At 33.7% G+C, this 19,179-nt stretch overlaps 1 protein-coding gene and 1 long non-coding RNA gene across 17 annotated transcripts in view; one reads left to right on the plus strand and one right to left on the minus strand.

The window, feature by feature from the left end:
* Positions 1 to 19,179, plus strand: part of LOC126701790 (uncharacterized) — a 126,472-nt gene that overhangs the window by 56,782 nt on the left and 50,511 nt on the right. The gene's annotated exons all lie outside the window — the stretch shown is intronic.
* Positions 162 to 12,421, minus strand: LOC126701794 (uncharacterized). Of its 15 annotated transcripts, none has more exons than XR_007647499.1 (14): positions 12,207 to 12,421; positions 11,975 to 12,056; positions 9,807 to 9,858; positions 8,674 to 8,810; positions 8,307 to 8,459; positions 7,504 to 7,641; positions 5,242 to 5,418; positions 3,777 to 3,946; positions 3,582 to 3,658; positions 3,220 to 3,295; positions 2,439 to 2,775; positions 2,207 to 2,300; positions 1,339 to 1,420; positions 162 to 826 (listed from the first exon to the last, which is right to left on the minus strand). It is a non-coding gene; the product is annotated as an uncharacterized LOC126701794 (long non-coding RNA). The 15 variants fall into 15 exon arrangements; XR_007647496.1 differs by having other exon boundaries at positions 2,439 to 2,807; XR_007647497.1 differs by having other exon boundaries at positions 3,195 to 3,295.

Genomic DNA, 19,179 nt, shown 5'->3' on the forward strand with positions numbered 1-19,179 from the left:
CAGCAGTTTCGATTTCGGTGGCGAGAGAATTAAAGATCGTCTTTTGTGTGAAAGATTAGGTAAAGAAATGCTTTTGTTGTTTGGAAGATTACGTAAGAAATGCCGATAATTCATCACATTTACAATTTCAAGTGCAATATGAGTCATTGACAACACCTAAATAATCATGCAAATTATTTGAAGCCTCGGGAATTATTATATTAGTTTGATATATATGTCATATCAAAATTTGGATCAGAGAAACAAACATGATACATGATCCAACAAGCACTATGCAATTGACAAAGTCGAAAAACTGAAACAAAGAAACAGTAACTAGTTCTTGAATCTAACACTCCGACTAGTTGCTAGATTAATTCCAGATGCTTCTCCAACATAAGGACCAACAGGTTTCTTGATCTCCTGCAGCTGCCTGATCCGCCTATTCAATTTTTTCTTGTGTTGTTCCTTGCAAAAGAGAGATTATTTACTAAAGAGTACTCGCATCAATTTTTTCTTGTGTTGCTCCTTGCGAAAGAGAGAGATTATTTACTAAGAGTACTCACATCAGTCTTTATATTATAGAAAAATGCTTATAATTTACACAATTTTAAGCAGGAATTTCCTCTAATTCAACTTTTCACATTTTTTCAATTAGAGCATCTCTCTTTATGTAGATGTAGTTATGCAGTTGTTTTTGGTCAAAAAAAGAAAACAAAAATCAAAACAAACAGGCTTGAGATTTACTTTCAAAGAACAAAACTGAGTAAATGCAATGCACGAAATTGCAAACCAATTTCCTTACTTTTTGCAATTCATCATCTTCATCCTCGTCATCATTAATACCCTGTAAGCAACATTAGGACTACCAAGTGGGAGAGAATAAAGATGCAAACAAAAATGCCACTGCTTGCTACATGCTTATACAGAAGAGAACATACTTATGAAATAAGAATTCTGCCTTAACATGTTTGTTTCAGTTATGCAGAGAGATCTATTTAGTTTTTTTTTTTTTTTTTTTTATAGGTAAAAACAATATAGAAGAGATTTTGCATAGTTTTCACCTATAGAAGCCTCTCTTAAAGTTCACAATTCTTTTTATCATTCTTTTCCAAGATCCTTCTAATGTTAACAACAATTATATGCTTTCACAAAACTAAACAAAATGTAAACTTAATCCTAATGCACACATGACAAGGATTTTTATTCAACTAAAGTTTTTTTTTTTTTAAATATAAGTAACAACATTTAATTGAAAAAAAAAATTAAAGTAAATCCTACATTACTCTTAACTAGAAGAATCTATTTAAAATTACAAAGCAACTATTACAACTTGATATATAAGGGGGAGATAAAAACCTTGAGAACAAAGGTATCCCATCATCTGACTCCACAATATTACCATTCGCATCTAGCGGAATAATATCCCTCTGCCTGTGAACTGCAAACACAAATAAACATTAGAAAACCCATCAATGTTTCCCAAAAACTAAAACAATAGAATGAATGCAAAATAAGTTTGTCACTAACTCCATAACATCGAAACTGTAAGCAACAGAAAAACAATAAATCAGAGAGCTTAAATATGAAATTTAAATAAATAAAAATAATAAAAAATAAAAAAACATCAAGCTCGGTGTACTAAAATGCTCTCAGTCACATTGAAAAAATATACGCCAAAATATATTGTTTGTCTCTAAACTTTAACCCTTGAAGTTTAAAGTGATCACATTAGTCCCCAACAAACTGGAAGTGATTGCTTTAATCCCCAACAAATTGAAAGTATTGGCTTTTAATCCCTAAAATGCTAAAAGTGATCAATTTTAGTCCTTGAAAACATAGAGCGATCACTTTTAGTCCTTAAAAAACATAAAGTAATCGCTTTTATGAATTGATGATGAATCATTTTTAGTTTGGCCAGGGACTAAATGCGATCACAAGACTAAACTTGCTAGTGAACTAAGCTTCACAGTGTGTTTAAGCCAAAAATATAAATAAAATACTAACTGCACAAATTATTCAAACCCATCAACTTTTTTCTCTCTTTCTCAACTAAGAATACTACAAACACAAAAAATAAGTGAAGCATCGATTTCCACAACATCCAAATTGTGAACAGCAGCACAAAAACAATGAATAAAGATTCTCAAATTCCTGTCTCCAAGTTCAAGTCTTTAACAATTACATAAAGAATTGGAAAAAAGAAAAAGCAAATGAGCTTGCTTACAGGCATCAATTTCATCTTCCATGTCATCCAAGGCAACACCACGGTTGTGCGAAAAAACTCTTAGGATTTACGATCTTTCCTCTCATACCCATTGCTGCAAAAATTCAATGAAGTAAAATTAATAAAATTAAATTAACAAAACCCCTACATCATAAATTCCTAGTTCTATTTATTTACATAGCTTAAAGGGGTTATTAAAAATAAGGTAATATGAATACAAGAAAAGTATTACCTGAAGTGAAAGGTGGTGGAGAGAGTAACAGAGAGTTTTATGGTTTGAAATTATAGAGTTGGTTGAAAGCAGAGGTTGGTAATGGGTAGAGCATGGGCTGGGGGTGTTGGTGGTGGGAGTGATTTGCTGAATGAAGGAGAGACTGGGCGGCAGCAACAGTATGAAGGTGAGGGGTGAGGTGAGTGAAAAACAAATGAAAACAGAGAACAAGAGTGGCCTGGCTTAATACAGGAAAACCAAAACCAAAAACCTAAAAAAGTGTTCAAAGACCTGACCAATTGGTCGGTTTGGCTGGGTTCAGATTCAGGCTCGACCCAAGTCAGAGGAAGCATATCACCTGCAATTAGGTCAATAAGTCCTATGCAATCCCTGCAATATAACAGCTGGTCAATGACAAGGTGCCAAATAATTAAAATAATACACATCACATACTGATCTATCGAACCCCAAACACAATCATCACGAATTACTATCCTTCGATTATAGAGTAAAATACTATTTTGATCTCTAAATTTTAATAAAAACTTGTTTTTATCCCTAAATTAAAAAAAAAAATTAAAAAATTAAAAAAAAAAATTCTTTTTTCATCCTTCAATTTTGTAAATAGTTTTTTTTTTTTTTAAGAGTTTTTTAAGAGATAAAAATATGGATAAAGAAAGAACTTCTTTCAATAGTTTAAGGATTAAATAATATATCTTTTTAAAACGTTCGAGGACATAAATAAAATATTTTCAATAGTTTAGGGCTTTATCAGACTTTGAAGCTCTGGAACTAAGGATACCCTCTTCTTTCAATCTTTCTTCAAGGGCAGCTCTTACTTTTAACATTTCCATGCTTTGAACACCAACTTGATCACTCTGCCATATTTTAACGGTTGCACATCAGCCAAATTGCAGCAACAAAAATTTATGTTAAAAGAAAAGATAAATAGGGAAATGGCCTAGATAAGGCAAAGTAGCATAAAAAGAAGCATGTAGCAGACTCAAAATAGTTAGGATTTATCTTAGTTGTGTTGAATTGAGTTAAAAAAGAAAAAGAAAAAATTAAGCTTAACAAAAATGATTGATATCAGTAAAGAAACATTAAAAGCATCAAGCTTAGAATCTCAAATTTGTGATCACATCTCCATCAAGAATATTTAACCTGGCAATGCATTTTCCTGCTTTGTTCTCATTACCCTTCAAAGGTTCCACGTTTTCCAACTCAGCTGTGTAATGAGACTGCAGTATTAAATGAAAACTAAGACATGAACTAAAAAGAGAACCACATGAAAACAAAGCATGTATTACTAAAGTTATAGAAGTACAAACAAGCATATTTTGTAGTGAAAAAAACTACCACTGTTGTTTCTTGGGTTTCAGCTGAAGGATAGGGCCCCTGATCTTTTGTGAAAGAATCACTTGATAATGTAGTAATCTCTCTACCCAACTTTACTACCACTCAATCCCTTGATTGTTGTCCAGGAACTCCTCAAGTTCGGATGGAAGATTCCCATCAAGTTGTTTTGTCTGTTAGTGGAGCAAACATTAAAAAGAAGCAAGTTGTCAGGGAAACCAATCCACCTCTGAAATAACAAACCAGTATACCTCAATGACAGGAACTGCTATAATCATCTTTGTGCAAAAAATGTGAGGAAAAATATGGGTAGAACACAGGTGCTCATATGATCACAGAGGTTAAACATGGTCACATATAAAGCAATTTGATAGACAAATAATTCATTTTTTCCCAATTATTAACCAACTAGACCAGACCAGTTTTAAATGATAAGCTTAGATCCTATCCACATCTTTTTGAAATTTACCAAAAATATATGGTGCATACCATATCAGATATGAAAGTACTTAGTTTTAACTTGTACAACCATCTATTGCAGCTATGTTGGCATCGTTTTTTTATTTTTAAATTATATGCAGTTTTCATCAAAAGCAATAGATAGGCAAACTTAGAGACAACTTGATGGCCAACATTCAACAATTTTCCTCATCTGGAAATACACACACACATTAACGTAGCAATTAAAGCATGAAAGTTTTAGATACATATCTACATGTAAGTTTCAGAAGCAACGGCCATCTATATAATGTTACAATAAATCCTAACAATGACTAAGATTAGCAATATATTTTTAAAATTCCATTATACCTGGACACTTATTTCAAATTTATCAAAGATGAATTAGTTTTAGATAGTGCATTATAATTTGGATCTTTCTAGCAGTAGAAGTTGACCTATCGGAGTGCCAGTCTATCAGAAACTGCAGCCTTACACTTTTTAGTTATAATAAATGAAGTGAACCCCAGAAAAAAGACATGTTACCCCTCCTTTTGCTAAACCATTTTAAGTGGGCTGCTGGGTTCTTAAGGCATTCTCTGGCCCAACAAGTAATAGCTCCCCCAGCAAAGAGGTGATCCAGCTCTTATACTCCAGGTTGCAGGAATTACATAGATCACTCAAGGACTAAGTTATAAATTTAATTTCCAAGGGATTGACTATTATTCTAAACATGGTAAGGCAGACAATAATAGTCACAGTGCACCAATTTAACTAATTTGAGAGGGGAACCTGATTCCTGAAAGAGACACAGAAATACAAAACATGTGTAAAAATATTATTGTACCATCAATAGAGAAACATAAGCCACATTGTGTACACACTACGCATGTACCAACTTTTTTAACAGATTAATAAAAACAAATTATTGTTTTAGGACCACAACACTTAATTGTTATAGTAAATAACTACCTACTTATCAAATAATAATAATAACAATAATTTAGCATTTTGATGGAGAAGAGAAGACCTTATCCAATAAGCTCTTGATCTCTACAACGGGAGCTAGCACAGGATGATCATGAATGGGCTGCCCTTCAGACTTGAGGAGATAGAAAGTTATAGCTTAGCAATACAAGAGCAAAAGAAGCTGCTCCACCTTCAAATAACGCACTCGTCCTTCCATCATGATTTCCTCCTTTTTAACCTTCTTACAACATGAAAGCATTTACAATGCTGAATGCTAAGAAACCAATCAATAGAATTTATACATGTTATGACCTTTTATGTGTGTGTGCGAGTGAGCAAGCGAGAGAGAGAGAGAGAGAGAGGAGGGGAGGAGAAACCGGGCATAAATGAAAATTGGTGTGAGGACTCTGGCAGGATGTACAAGGTGAAGATTAGGAACCACAAATATATGAACCTAGTTGGGAGAACGTAATGAGTCAGATCTACAAGCATTTTAACATTCAAACATTTTAAAATCTTTTGAAAGCTAAAAAAAATTCCAGGAGCATCACATATCAAAGAGAAACTTATTACCAACCCCCTGCAGATACCACAGATAAACATAGAACAAAACATAATATAAGGCCCTCAAAAAGGAAAAATTCAGAGCTAACCCTATTATACCTCTTATTTTCTAGCCTATTTCCCACCAAACCTAACCCTAAACGCTAAAAACATTAGTATTACCAGATCTGCCCCCAACAGTTCTAAATCAGATTTTGTTTGTTCCCCCTTGTCCTACGTCAACAACCTATGTAAAAAATTCAATGCCTTCATAACAAAATAACCACATTATAAATACATCCAATTAACGGTTAAGAAGGCTCAAAATTGCAAACAACATGGAGTAGGGGGCAAGATGAGGAGCTCAATAGAAACAGTCTAACAGAAGAGGATGTGGGTGGACGAGCTCTTAACAACCACCACAAATACTAAACATCTTTAGATTTTGCAGCACCAGATGATTTCACAGAACCAAAGCCAAATGTAATATGATAACATCTTAGGGAGCCACCAAGTAAGTAGTTAATATAACATATAAGGGCACTACTTATCCCGAAAGACTTAAACCTGTGAGTTTAGGCCCAACTATGTTATATTAATCACTCCCTCTTGACATTTTTATTCAATGTGGAACTTCACTCACACGTGCATTCTCAACACACATTCTATTAAATGTAAGTCCCGCCTCTAGTAACTAGATGGAACACCTTTTTTTTACATGCCCTTTTTTTACTACTTATATTGGTGTTATTCTTTGTCTTCCTCTAACTTTTTTGTTCTCTTAACTTGAATCTCACCGGTGCATTACTTGCTGTCTTTTGAATGACCAAACAATCTCACAAATCTCCCTCATCTTTTCATCAATATGGGCCACTCCTATATTTAAAGGGGATTTCCTCATTTTGAATCTTATTTTTCCATGTATTTCCACTTATCCAAGCTACAAAAATCCATTAATCTAAAAAAATTGTCAACCCAACTATCTCAACACCTTCAGCTTCACTATGTATGGTGAATAATTGTTGCCCACTTGACATCAAGCAACAATTGCTATAATCCAACGGTATTTCAAATCAACTTTTAAAAACTTCATTGCAAGTACAAGGCCCACTAATAAATCCCCTAAACACCCTTATTTCCATTCTTAGAAAACCCCTCCCCTTCCCCACCCTTCAAAAATAGATTCAATTTCTTCATATAGTTGAACCGAGTTTTTTCTATAGATAATATAATTGCAAGCACAATTTTTCCACACAATTTGGAGCTAGGAAAGCATAGGTAAAGGGGAACCTCCATAGTTGAAGGAAGCAAAATAATACTGCAGACCCATCAGCAAAAATTCTTGTGGCATGTCATATATTGTTAATTTGAAGTAAGAAGAATGGATGGGCCAATCTGGTTACCCCATCATGTTGAAAGACACAATAAATCTATTGTGCATTTTGTTATTAGTTCCCTTCATCAGATTTCTACAAATTCTTACTCAACCTTTGGTTTTCTCTAAGAGAGCTAGAATAGCTCAGCAAGACAAATTTCTATGTAAAAGCACCACACACTAGATTTCATCTCTAATCATAAACTTCTTAAATTTCTAAGACCACCACCACCTTTTTGAGCTCTGGAATGGCTGTTACTTATGAAGCTACAAAACCTTTCTCCTCATCATTCTTTTCTGAGTATTGCATTTCAACCTTGATCAAAAAGAGTCAGCTCAAAAATATAACACACAAAAAAGTGCAGAAATATATGAACTATACAAATAAAAATTGAAAAACCTTACCTATATAAAACATCCATTTGTTCCTCTTCTGATAGAGCACTCAAATCTTTCTTAACCTCCTCATAAGCTGCCCGTGTCATCTAAGGCTTCTTTTATCCCAGGAGATTTTTTCCTGCTTTTTCTTTTGGCTGACATTTCCTGTACAAGCAACGATATTGGGCTATGTGCCATTCAAAAGAATTAACAGTCCATTTGTCCATTTCAAAGTAAAAAACAATAAAATATGGATAAGAAATGTATACTGGTAACATATTGGTGTTATACGTGCAAAGGGAGTGAACAATCTGTGGATCACTTATTGCTTCATTGACCAATAGCTTCTGAATTGTGGTGTATGGTATTCAAGTTGCTTGGAGCTTCTTGGGTGATACCAAAGTCAGTTGTGGATTTGATAGCCTCTTAGAAAGGTTATTTTCATAGACATCAGGATATTGTTATTTGGAAAGCCATTCCTCATTGTTTGAAGTGGTGAATTCGGCAGGAGCAGAATACTCAGTGTTTTGAGGACAGTGAAAGATATTTGCCTGATATTAAGCTGTTTTCTTTAAAATGTTGTTTGAGTGGATGTTAGTTGTGGGTTCTCCTTCTTTATGTTCGTTATCTAATTTTGTTGATATTTGTAATCTGTGAGATTGATTGTATATTTCTTGTATACTTGGGTATTTGCTTTCTATCAATAAAATTTACTTATCAAAAAAACACAAAAGAGGATAACCCAAGCTTGAAAATAAAGACCAAAGGATTAACTTACTTATCTTTGTACTTCCTTTTTCATTAACAAGGAGAGAATATTGAACCCTCACCTCTACAGTTAATTCCCTATCACTCAGATCACTCCAATCTTCATTAACATCATGACCAGAGTCTTCATTTGTATAAGATTTTGCTTTTTGCATCCGTAATTTCAAAACCGCTTCCTCCTCCCTCAAAAGTCCCTCATCATCACTTGATTGTGCCTTCATCAGAAACAAAAAGGTTAGAGCAACTACAAAGATAACCTCAATTATATACATATGATTGCCTTAAGAAATTAGTTTATGAATAAGATAGTTGTCAAAAAGGCAGAAAGCGATTGCCACTGAAAAATATATATTAAATACAAAGGGGAAAAAGGTGAGAAGGGGTGTGGAGCATGATTGGAAAAATAGTAAATACTATTCAAATCATCACCTCGTAATCAGCATTATCAGCATCATAATATCCCTTCTTTTTTCCACCCTATAGAGGCTCTTGTTCTTCCTCATCTTCATGCATAGCATCCTTGACTCCACCAAATTTTTCCCGTAAATATTTCAGTGTCCTAGCCACTGCAGACAATATGCATAATTAATCATACGAAACATTACAACAATTGCTGTAAGAACCAAAGGGAATAACAATTGTGAGTTTTTTATGTAAGAAAATATGTAGAGAACGATTTAGATCCCATCCCCCCCTTCCCCCCCCCCCCCCCCCCCCAAAAAAAAAAATAGAGATTCTCATCAGAGTCCGTGCTCTCATTTCAGCCAAGAGAATACCAAGTGATGAACCTAGTACATACCAAAACTTACTTGCAAGTGCCCCATAATAATTCCAAAAATAGCCTAATACCAATTAGCCAACTTGAAAACACCCTAAATTACACGTCGGAGATATGTAACCCTGGTGCAGGATTAAAATTATGATTACTTTTTCTTAACGAGTTCATTTACTTGTCCCAAAAAATAAAAGTTAATATGCATGAAACACAATGACATAGAGAGTTGGGTTGGTTTGCAATAACATTGATTTACTATGAAGCTCGTTGTTTTATTACTACTTTGTGTTCTGCAAATTTTTTTTGATAAGTAACATAAAGAATTTTATTAAAAAAGCTAACCAAGTACATTGGAAATGTACTACACTACCCAAATCAAGAACCCAACTTACAACAATCAATATGATTGGGGAGAGAAAAACAAGAATAAAATGGCAAAACTATTCCAATCAAGGAGAGTACGGAAAAAGAGACTTAATGTCAAGAAAAGACCGTTCACAATCCTCAAAGCATCTAGCATTCCACTCCCGCCATAAGCACCAAAACAAATTGTGTTTTGCAATTTGAAGCTATCAAACTTTTGTTTAATATTCATAATATGCATCTACATCAATATTACAGGCTCTTGTACAGAATAATGGTATTTTTTTTTAGAGCATCTCACTTAATGTAGATGTAGTCATGCAGTTGTTTTTGGTCAGAAAACAAAACAAACAACTTGAGATATACTTTCAAAGAACAAAACTGATTAAATGCAATGCAAGAAATTGCAAACCAATTTCCTTACTTTTTGCAATATCTCCAGTTTCATCATCTTCATCCTCATCATCATTGATATCCTGTAAGCAACATTAGGATTACCAAGTGGGAAAGAATAAAGATACAAACAAAAATGCCACTGCTTGCCACATGCTTTTGCTCAGTCAATCAAACCTACAAAATAAGAATTCTGCCTTAATATGTTTATTTCAGTTATGCAGAAGATATCTATATAGTTTTTTTTTTTATAGGTAAAAATTATATAGAAGAGAATTGTATAGTTTTAACATATAGAAGGTTCTCTTAAAGTTCAAAATTCTTTTTTGCATTCTTTTCCAAGATCCTTTTATGTGGCGTTTAGTACGGAGAATCCACATTACTCCTGGCATTCAAATTCCTAGGAATGTGATTCCTTACAATCTGGATGCCTAGGAATGTAGCTATTCCTATGTTTGGTTTCATTAGAAATCTCTTGAGATTCCTAGAAATGTGAAATGATAATATTTGATTTATTCCAAGAAATCTTAAATGAATTATTTATTTTTCCCATTCTATCCTTAGATTTGAATGTGAACTATCAAGTCCTTTAAAAAAAAAAATCTTCCTCTAAATAAATAATGAAAAACAAAATATAAAGTATTAATAATTTGTTGAGCAAAACACACAACAGCAAAAGTGAATACCTGGCAATAATGAAGGGTCCCCTTCAAACTTTTTTTTTTCTACACATGAAACCTAAATAGAACTTTGTTAAAGAATATATCAACAAAGTTGTCTATCCTGTTTATGCTATTTTGGCGAGAAAAGATAAAGATAAGGGAAAAGATATTGATGATTTGTTTAATATTTTATCTTAATTGCTTAAATGATAAGGAAAAATGGTTAAAATTGTCAATTTATAAAAAAATACAATTTCCTTTAAAGATGGGAATCTGGATACCCACCTATTTTAAAGGGAATTCACATTCCTATTGAGGGGGGTTTAAAGGGAAAATCCATATTCTCCTGGCATCTAATTCCCTGGCGTGATTTGCAACCAAACATGGGAATCTTTAAACATTCATGGGAATCCTAAAACATTACCCCGTACCAAACGTCACACTAATGTTTAAAACAGTTATATGCTTTCACAAAAATAATCAAAATGTAACCTTAATCCTAATTCACACATGACGAGGATTTTTATTCAACTAAAGTGTTTTTTTTATAAAAGTAACAACATTTAATTGGGCAAAAAAAAAAAAAAAACTAAAGTAAATCCTACACTACTCTCAACTAGAAGAATCAATTTTAAAATTTCAAAGCAACTATTACAACTTGAAATAAAAGGGGAAAAAAAACTTTTGAGATCAAAGACAATATCACCATTCGCATAATAATATCCCTCTGCTTATGAACTGCAAACACAAATAAACATTAGAAAACCCATCAATTTTTCCCAAAAACTAAAACAATAGTACAAATACAAAATAAGTTTGTCACTGACTCCATAACATTGAAACAGTAGGCAACAGAAAAACAATAAATCAGAGAGCTTAAAAAAAAAAAAAAAAAAAAAGAGCATCATACTCGGTGTACTAAAATGCTCTGTCACATTGAAAAAATATAGGCCAAAATACATTGTTTGTCTCTAAACTTTAACCATTGAGCAATTTCAGTCCTTCTAGTTTAAAGTGATCACATTTAGTCCCTAAAAAACTTAAACTGGTTGCTTTAGTCCCCAAAAAACTTAAAGTGATAGCTTTTAGTCCTCACCAAACTGAAAGTAATCGCTTTTAGTCCCTAAAAAGCTAAAAGTAATCAATTTTAGTCCGTAACAAACTTAAAGTGATGGTTTTTAGTCCCTAAAAAACAAAAAATGATTAATTTTAGTCCTTGAAAACATAGAATGATTGCTTTTAGTCCTTAAAAAATATAAACTTCAGAGAATAATATTTCTTGCGAACTAAGCTTCACAGAGTGTTTAAGCCAAAAAAATAAAAATAGTAACTGCACAAATGATTCAAAACCCATCAACTTTTTTTCTTTCTCTTTCTCGATTAAGAATAGTACCAACACAAAAAATAAGTGAATCATCGAATCCGCAACACAAAAACAATGAATACAGATTCTCAAATTCCATCTCCAAGTTCAAGTCTTTTTTTAATAATTACACAAAGAATTGGAAAAAAAGAAACAGCGAATGAGCTTGCTTACAGGCATCAATTTCATCGTCCATGTCATCGGAGGCAACACCACGGTTGCGTGAAAAGCTCTTAAGGTTTATGACCTTTCCTCTCTTACCCATTGATGTAAAGATTCAAAGAAGTAAAATGAATAAAATAAAATTAGCAAAACCCCTATATCATAAATTCCTAGTTCTATTTATTTACATAGCTTAGAGGGTTTATTAAAAAATAAGGTAATATGAATAGAAGAAAAGTATTACCTGAAGTGAAAGGTGGCGCAGAGAGAGAGAGAGAGAGAGTTTTATGGTTAGAAGTAATAGAGTTCGTCGGAAGCAAAAGATGAAAGGAGGGTTGGCAATGCGTAGAGCGGTGGCTGTGGGTGGTGGTGATTTGCCGAATGAAGGAGAGATTGGGCTGCGGCAACAATGTGAAGGCGAGGGGCGCGGAGGGTGGAAAACAAATGAATACAGAGAGATTTTGGGGGGGGGGGGGGGGGGGGGGGGGGGTGGTGGTGGTGGTGTGGGTGGGGGAAGGGCTTAACACGGGGGAACCAAAAAATAAAAAAAGCACGTGTGTTACTATTGATTACACAACATTATAGATTTTTTTTTTCTAAATAACAATAAATATTAAAAAATTTAGTTAATTATCACGTTTCAAAACAATGTTGAAAACTAGCATTTTGAGTGTCTAAAACTCGAGTTCCAAGATAGAACTCGAGTTTTTAAGTCTCGATTTGCAAGTGGATTAGTTGGAAGTGGGAAAAAAATCAAGCTGAAAATCGAGTTTTAAAGACTCGAATTCCATAAATTGAATAAAAACGCCGCTATAGGTCTATAAAACGTCACTATAGGGCTTAAAAACGCCACTATATGACTCCTTAAACCTGTACTTATAAAAAAAATTTTTGCAGGAAAACGTCGCTATAAGGTTTTAAAACGTCACTGTAAGACTTAAAAACGCCACTATAGGTTAAATTTTTTTTTGCATGAAACTCGAGATCTAAAGCAAGTCTTTTAGACTCGAGTTCTAATATGAATCTCGAGTTTCTAAAACTCGAGATGCTACTTTCCTTTATTGTTTCAAACGTTGCCTAACTTACTATTTTGAATGGCTGAAGACATTTGTTATGCACAATACCTCCAACATTATACGTACACTTTTATTTTATCCACGCGTATTTTCAAAAAATACAAACAACAATATTAGAAATCTCCTTTTAAGATTCTACTATGACTTAGATATTATACTTAGGGTCCGTTTGAATACCGCTGAAAACTGAAAAATATTGTAGCAAAATAATTTTTAAATTTGTGAATAGTACCGTGGGACCCATTTTTAATGAAAAAGTTGCTGAAAAGTGAAATTTGTGGGTCCGTGAACAGTACACGATGTGCACTAATTGGCTGAAAAAAGTTTGAAAAGTCAAAATTTGCGGTTACTGTTCATTGAACAGTGCATGAACAGTAACCGCAAGTCTAAAAAATGCGTGAAAAAAAAAAAAAAGGGGAAAAACGCAAACGCGCTGGAAATCAACGCAATCCAAACGCAGCTTTAGCTGCTGTTCTTTAGGTTCTCCTTTTAAGATTCTACTATGTGGATTTTTTCTTATGGGATGGAAGTGTATTTTTTAGTTAAATAGCCACATGTCTGAATTTTAAAAAGAGAACTTAAGAGACAGCACCAAAAGTATTATGCATAAGTTTTGTCCAATAAAAAAATGTGTTTAAAGACCTAGCCAATTGGTCGGTTTGGCCAAGTTCAGATTCAGGTTCGACCCAAGTCAGTGGAAGCAGTTGGAGATTTCACCAAATCAAGGACTAATAAAGAAAGAACAAAATGAACACAAGAAGTATATAGAAATTATGATTGACTTGGACGCACAATTGAATCTTATCCTTAAACAATATTTGTCCTTGTACGCAAATTGCTAAAGAGTTTCTACAAATTTGTCCCCATGATACAACCAAGTTTATTAGGTTCTACAAATAGCAATTTTGAAGAATACCCACGGGATTTCTTGTGTTTCTTAGAAACTATTCGAGGGAGAGAGAACAAAAATTAGTTATCAAGTGAACATGAACCACTATTTATACCCATAGAGTTATAAACCTTCAAAATGCACCAATGGAGAGCCACAATGTTTCATAAAACAATTCACAAGACTTAAAACCATTTTCAAACGTTTAGAACAGTTGTCAAAAAATTCTACAAAAATTCAATTTTCACTTACCTCAATCAATCAAGAGGAATCGAACACCAATCGAAACAGGTAGAAACTTTTCATCATCGTAACGATCGATTGAACAGAAGTCTTGACCGATCGAAAATCCTAGAACTTGAATTTTCACAAAGAAAATTCCAAAACTCAAATTTCCACTTTATTCATTTTACAAATGAATACTCTCCAACATTATATCATTATTACAACATGTGGGGGGGACGAGGATCCAAAGTAGTTAATTAAATGGGCAAGGGCATTTCCGAGGAGGTAAACTTCGTGAAGAATCCTTAAAAAGAACTTACATAACTTATAGAGAAATTAAACTATTACATTTAATAAAGGATCTGGGGACTCCCACCTAATCTCCGAAGGACGAGAATCCATGGTAAAGGGAGCATAGTGCAACCTGAAGAGGGAGAAGAGTGACTTGGCACTGAACCAAAAAGAGAAGAAGAAGGAAGGACATAGAAGTCATTCCTTCCGCATTAAATGCATTGCAACCACTTGCTTGGCTGCATTAATGGGGAAGTGACCATGAACAGTGCCCACACAACTAAAACTTTAGTGTAAGACCTACTAGTAAGGCCTTGATAGGACAAGTATCAAGGGAGTATGATCCTAACTCTCCAAGTGTAGAGTCTAGATGCATTTTGGCTAACTATATAAAGCAAAGAAACATCTGGATCAGGGGAGGTGAAGAAGAGAAAAAGAAAAACGAGAGAGAGAGAGAACGAGAGATAAATTGATCAACTGTAAACCCCTTCCTTGGACTAAACCCAAGGATGAACACTTAGCCAATAAAGGGCCCTTTTTTTTTAGTATGCTCACTTCATACTACAAATTGATCTGATTACTATTAGTTGTATTGTAGTTGGGTACTCAAAAGGTTGACCTTGCATCCTACCTTTTAAAATATATTGTGTGTGCAAAAATAACACATCAACATCCACTTGGTTTATTAGTTGTCCATTTTTGCCCTCCACACAACATATCATTGTATATACCTAAATATACAACAAAAGCATATCACCTGCAATTAGGTTAATAGGCCATATACAATCCCTACAATATAACAGCTGGTCCAATGACATGGAGCCAAATAATTAAAATAAGACACATTATCCTCATCATCATCATCACCAATTACTATCCTTTGAGTATAGAATAAAATACAATTCTAGTCTTTAAATTTTATTAAATTTTTTTTTATCCATAAATTTAACAAACAAAAATTTCATCCTTAAATTTTGTAAAGAGTTTTTAAGAGATAAAATTTGGATGAATTTTTTTTTTAAAGTTTAAGGATATTAATAAAATATTTTCAATAGTTTAGGAACAAAAAACAAATTTTTCAATAGTTTACAAATGGAAAACGAACTTCTTAAAGTTTAGGAATAAAAAACAAAACTTTAAACCCCTTCCTTGGACTAAACCCAAGGATGAACACTTAGCCAATAAAGGGCCCTTTTTTTTTTAGTATGCTCACTTCATACTACAAATTGATCTGATTACTATTAGTTGTATTGTAGTTGGGTACTCAAAAGGTTGACCTTGCATCCTACCTTTTAAAATATATTGTGTGTGCAAAAATAACACATCAACATCCACTTGGTTTATTAGTTGTCCATTTTTGCCCTCCACACAACATATCATTGTATATACCTAAATATACAACAAAAGCATATCACCTGCAATTAGGTTAATAGGCCATATACAATCCCTACAATATAACAGCTAGTCCAATGATATGGTGCCAAATAATTAAAATAAGACACATTATCCTCATCATCATCATCACCAATTACTATCCTTTGAGTATAGAATAAAATACAATTCTAGTCTTTAAATTTTATTAAATTTTTTTTTATCCATAAATTTAACTAGGGGTGTGCAAAAAACCGACGAACCGAACAAACCGACCGAAACCGACCAAACTGTTGCCAAATTTTCGGTTCGGTTTCGGTTCAGTTCGGTTTCGGTTTCATTTTTTAAAAACCGAAATTTTCAGTTTCGGTTTCGGTGCTGATTTTTTCACCCGAAACCGAACCGAACAAACTGAATATATATATATATATATATATATATATATATATTTATGTAATATTAATACATAACTGATCAGTGGCCTTAATGGTATGCTCCTTATGATTTAGCTAGCTGATCCCAGGTTCGAGCCTTTGCGCGGGACGTTTGTATTTTTTGCTATTTAATTTTTTAAAACCCTAGTAGTAGCATAAATACCGAAATACCCCTGTTTAATCTTCCCTTTTCTTCAGCTTCCCTTTTCTTTCTTCAGCCGCCGCTCTCCCCATTTTTTTCTCTGTTTGTCTCTTCCTTTCTCGTTTCAATTTTTTCTCTCTACCCTTCGTTCCTTCCCCAATTTTCTCTCTAGTCTCTGCCCTTCTCAGTCCAGCCGCCTCATTCTTTTCTTTTCTTTTCGTTCTCTGAGTCCCATGGACCATGGCCATGCCTTTCTCTTCTCTCTAAGTCACATGTCTCTGATCTTTCTTCAATTCACTACAGAGACATGGTGGTAGACTTAAGCATGGTGGTAGGCTCCTGCATGGTGCAGCAACGGTAAAGTTCTGTCTGGACCCTTTTGCTAAATCAAAATATTTTCAATTTTTTGTTGGAATCTGTATGTAATACTGTAAATTGTTGAACAAATATTGTTGGAAATTTTTCTTTCTCTGCCGTTCTGATTTGTTCAACAGCTCTCTCTCTGTTACTCTATTTGTTTTTTATATGTGATTAAATTTAGGGTTTTGAAAATCTCAATAACCCTCTCTTTGGAAAACAGAAAACCGACCGAAACCGACTGAAACCGATATGCACCGAAACCGATGGTTTTCCAGCCATTTCAATCGGTTTCGGTTGAGAATTTCACAAACCGAAATATTCGGTTTCGGTTGGCCATACCTATACAAACCGACCGAAACCGAACCGAGCACACCCCTAAATTTAACAAACAAAAATTTCATCCTTAAATTTTGTAAAGAGTTTTTTAAGAGATAAAATTTGGATGAATTTTTTTTTTAAAAGTTTAAGGATATTAATAAAATATTTTCAATAGTTTAGGAACAAAAAACAAATTTTTCAATAGTTTACAAATGGAAAACGAACTTCTTAAAGTTTAGGAATAAAAAAAAAACTTTTGGTAAAGTTCTAGGACCAAAATAGTATTTTACCTTAAATTATATATTTCTCAAAATTTGGTTCTATGGAAGGAGGAAGCCCGAAGATAAAAAATTGTCAAGTGGGATCCACCCAAGGTGTAACTAGGCCTAATTATCCATCAAATCGGGCCCAACCCAGTCAGGGCAATTAGGTCAAGGAAACTGAGGAGGACAACTTACCCAAGGAGCCTGAGGAACGGTTACTTCCTGGGAGATGGGAGATAAGCCACAAAGGCCATGCGGGTTAAGGCCGAGGAGGATCATAATGACATACAAGTAAGAACATGAGGAAACTTCCAGATAAAGTATCAATCACCTCCACATTTAATGTACTATACCAACTCACCCTGCCGCATTGATAGCAGAATGACTCCTAAACAGTAACCCCATAACCTACAGCCTACTCTACCGCCACCAGCATTGCAGTGATGAGACAAGTATCTAAAGAAAGATCAACAATCCTCCAAATGGAAGGCTGGGATGCAATCCAAGCAACTATATACAGGAAGGAAGGCCCTCCTTGCGAGGGGATCAGAATAAGTTTGGAGAGAGAAATAGGGAAATTGAGAGAGGATTTGAGTATTGTAAAACTAAGAAATGTATTCCTAAAGAACAGTTGCTCCTCGGCCTGCCCAAGGAAGGATTTAAATAAGAATTTCTCTTTTCCTGACATAACTCCTAACTTATATTGTCATTCTCGCTAATTTACTTTTTTTAATTACCAACCTGTGGCTACAAGAGATCAAAGTGTTGACCTTGACCACCCACCTCTACAAATTAATTGTATTGGGCCTCCATCCTAGCCCAGTCTCATTCGGGTTGGGCTAGGCTGACTATTTTGCCCCTACAAGTTCTATTATTGATTTTGCAACTAGAAAATTTATTTCAAGCCACTATGGTTCCTTTTGTAAACATACATCAACTACAGGTCTCTATTGGACATACTTAATGTACTTTACTTTTAAATATTAAATAAATTCTCCTTTTTCACCAAAAAGAAAGAAAGAAAGGAAGAATTGGATTAAAACAAGGTAAATGGAAGGGGGGAAATTTGTTGGACCAAATGGGTTGATACACCAACAAATAAAAGTAGAAAACTTTAATATTTGGAATCAGTTTTCTACTTCGATCCAAGATGAAGAGAGGATGATGGAAGAAGAGAACTTACCTGATTGACATGGATCTTTGTTTCCAAAATCTCCTTAACTTCTCTTCTTCTTCAGTTTCTCCTTTGGTGGTTACGAGCTTGGTAGTGAGGAGTGAGTCACGAATGTGATCAAGGTTTGAAACATCATTTATGGTCCATTTGGTTGGGGGATGTAAAAGTGAGAAAATAGAAATTGAGGAAATGATAAAAAAAATATATATATAGTTTTCCCTTATATTGTTTAGTTAAAGAGGTGGAAAAGAAAGTGATAAAAAATCTTATACATATAAAAGATGAATTTATGGATAGAATGGTAAATAACATGAAAGTTGACATGAATGTTAAGAACATATAGATCATGAAATTCAATGATGGGATTTTCAAAATGACAAAGTTTAGCTACAAAATTGATTGTAGCCTAAAGCTACAACCTTACTCAATATCTTTTTATTGAAGATAAATTTTGACAAATCCATCGTTAGATTACATCTTTTTCTTATATCTTTCATGCTTGCAAAATTTCTAAAAAATTAAAGATTAATAGCTATGTCATCAATAAATTGTTTAAATTGCAAGTTTTTGTAGTTAAAAATTATGCATAAAATATAAGCTTATATATGATATAGTAAATAATATATAATTGAAACAAATTTGATATGTATGTGAAAAGCATAAAAAATATACAA

Source organism: Quercus robur, chromosome 10, assembly GCF_932294415.1.
Source record: "Quercus robur chromosome 10, dhQueRobu3.1, whole genome shotgun sequence".
NCBI classification, from domain to species: Eukaryota; Viridiplantae; Streptophyta; class Magnoliopsida; order Fagales; family Fagaceae; genus Quercus; species Quercus robur.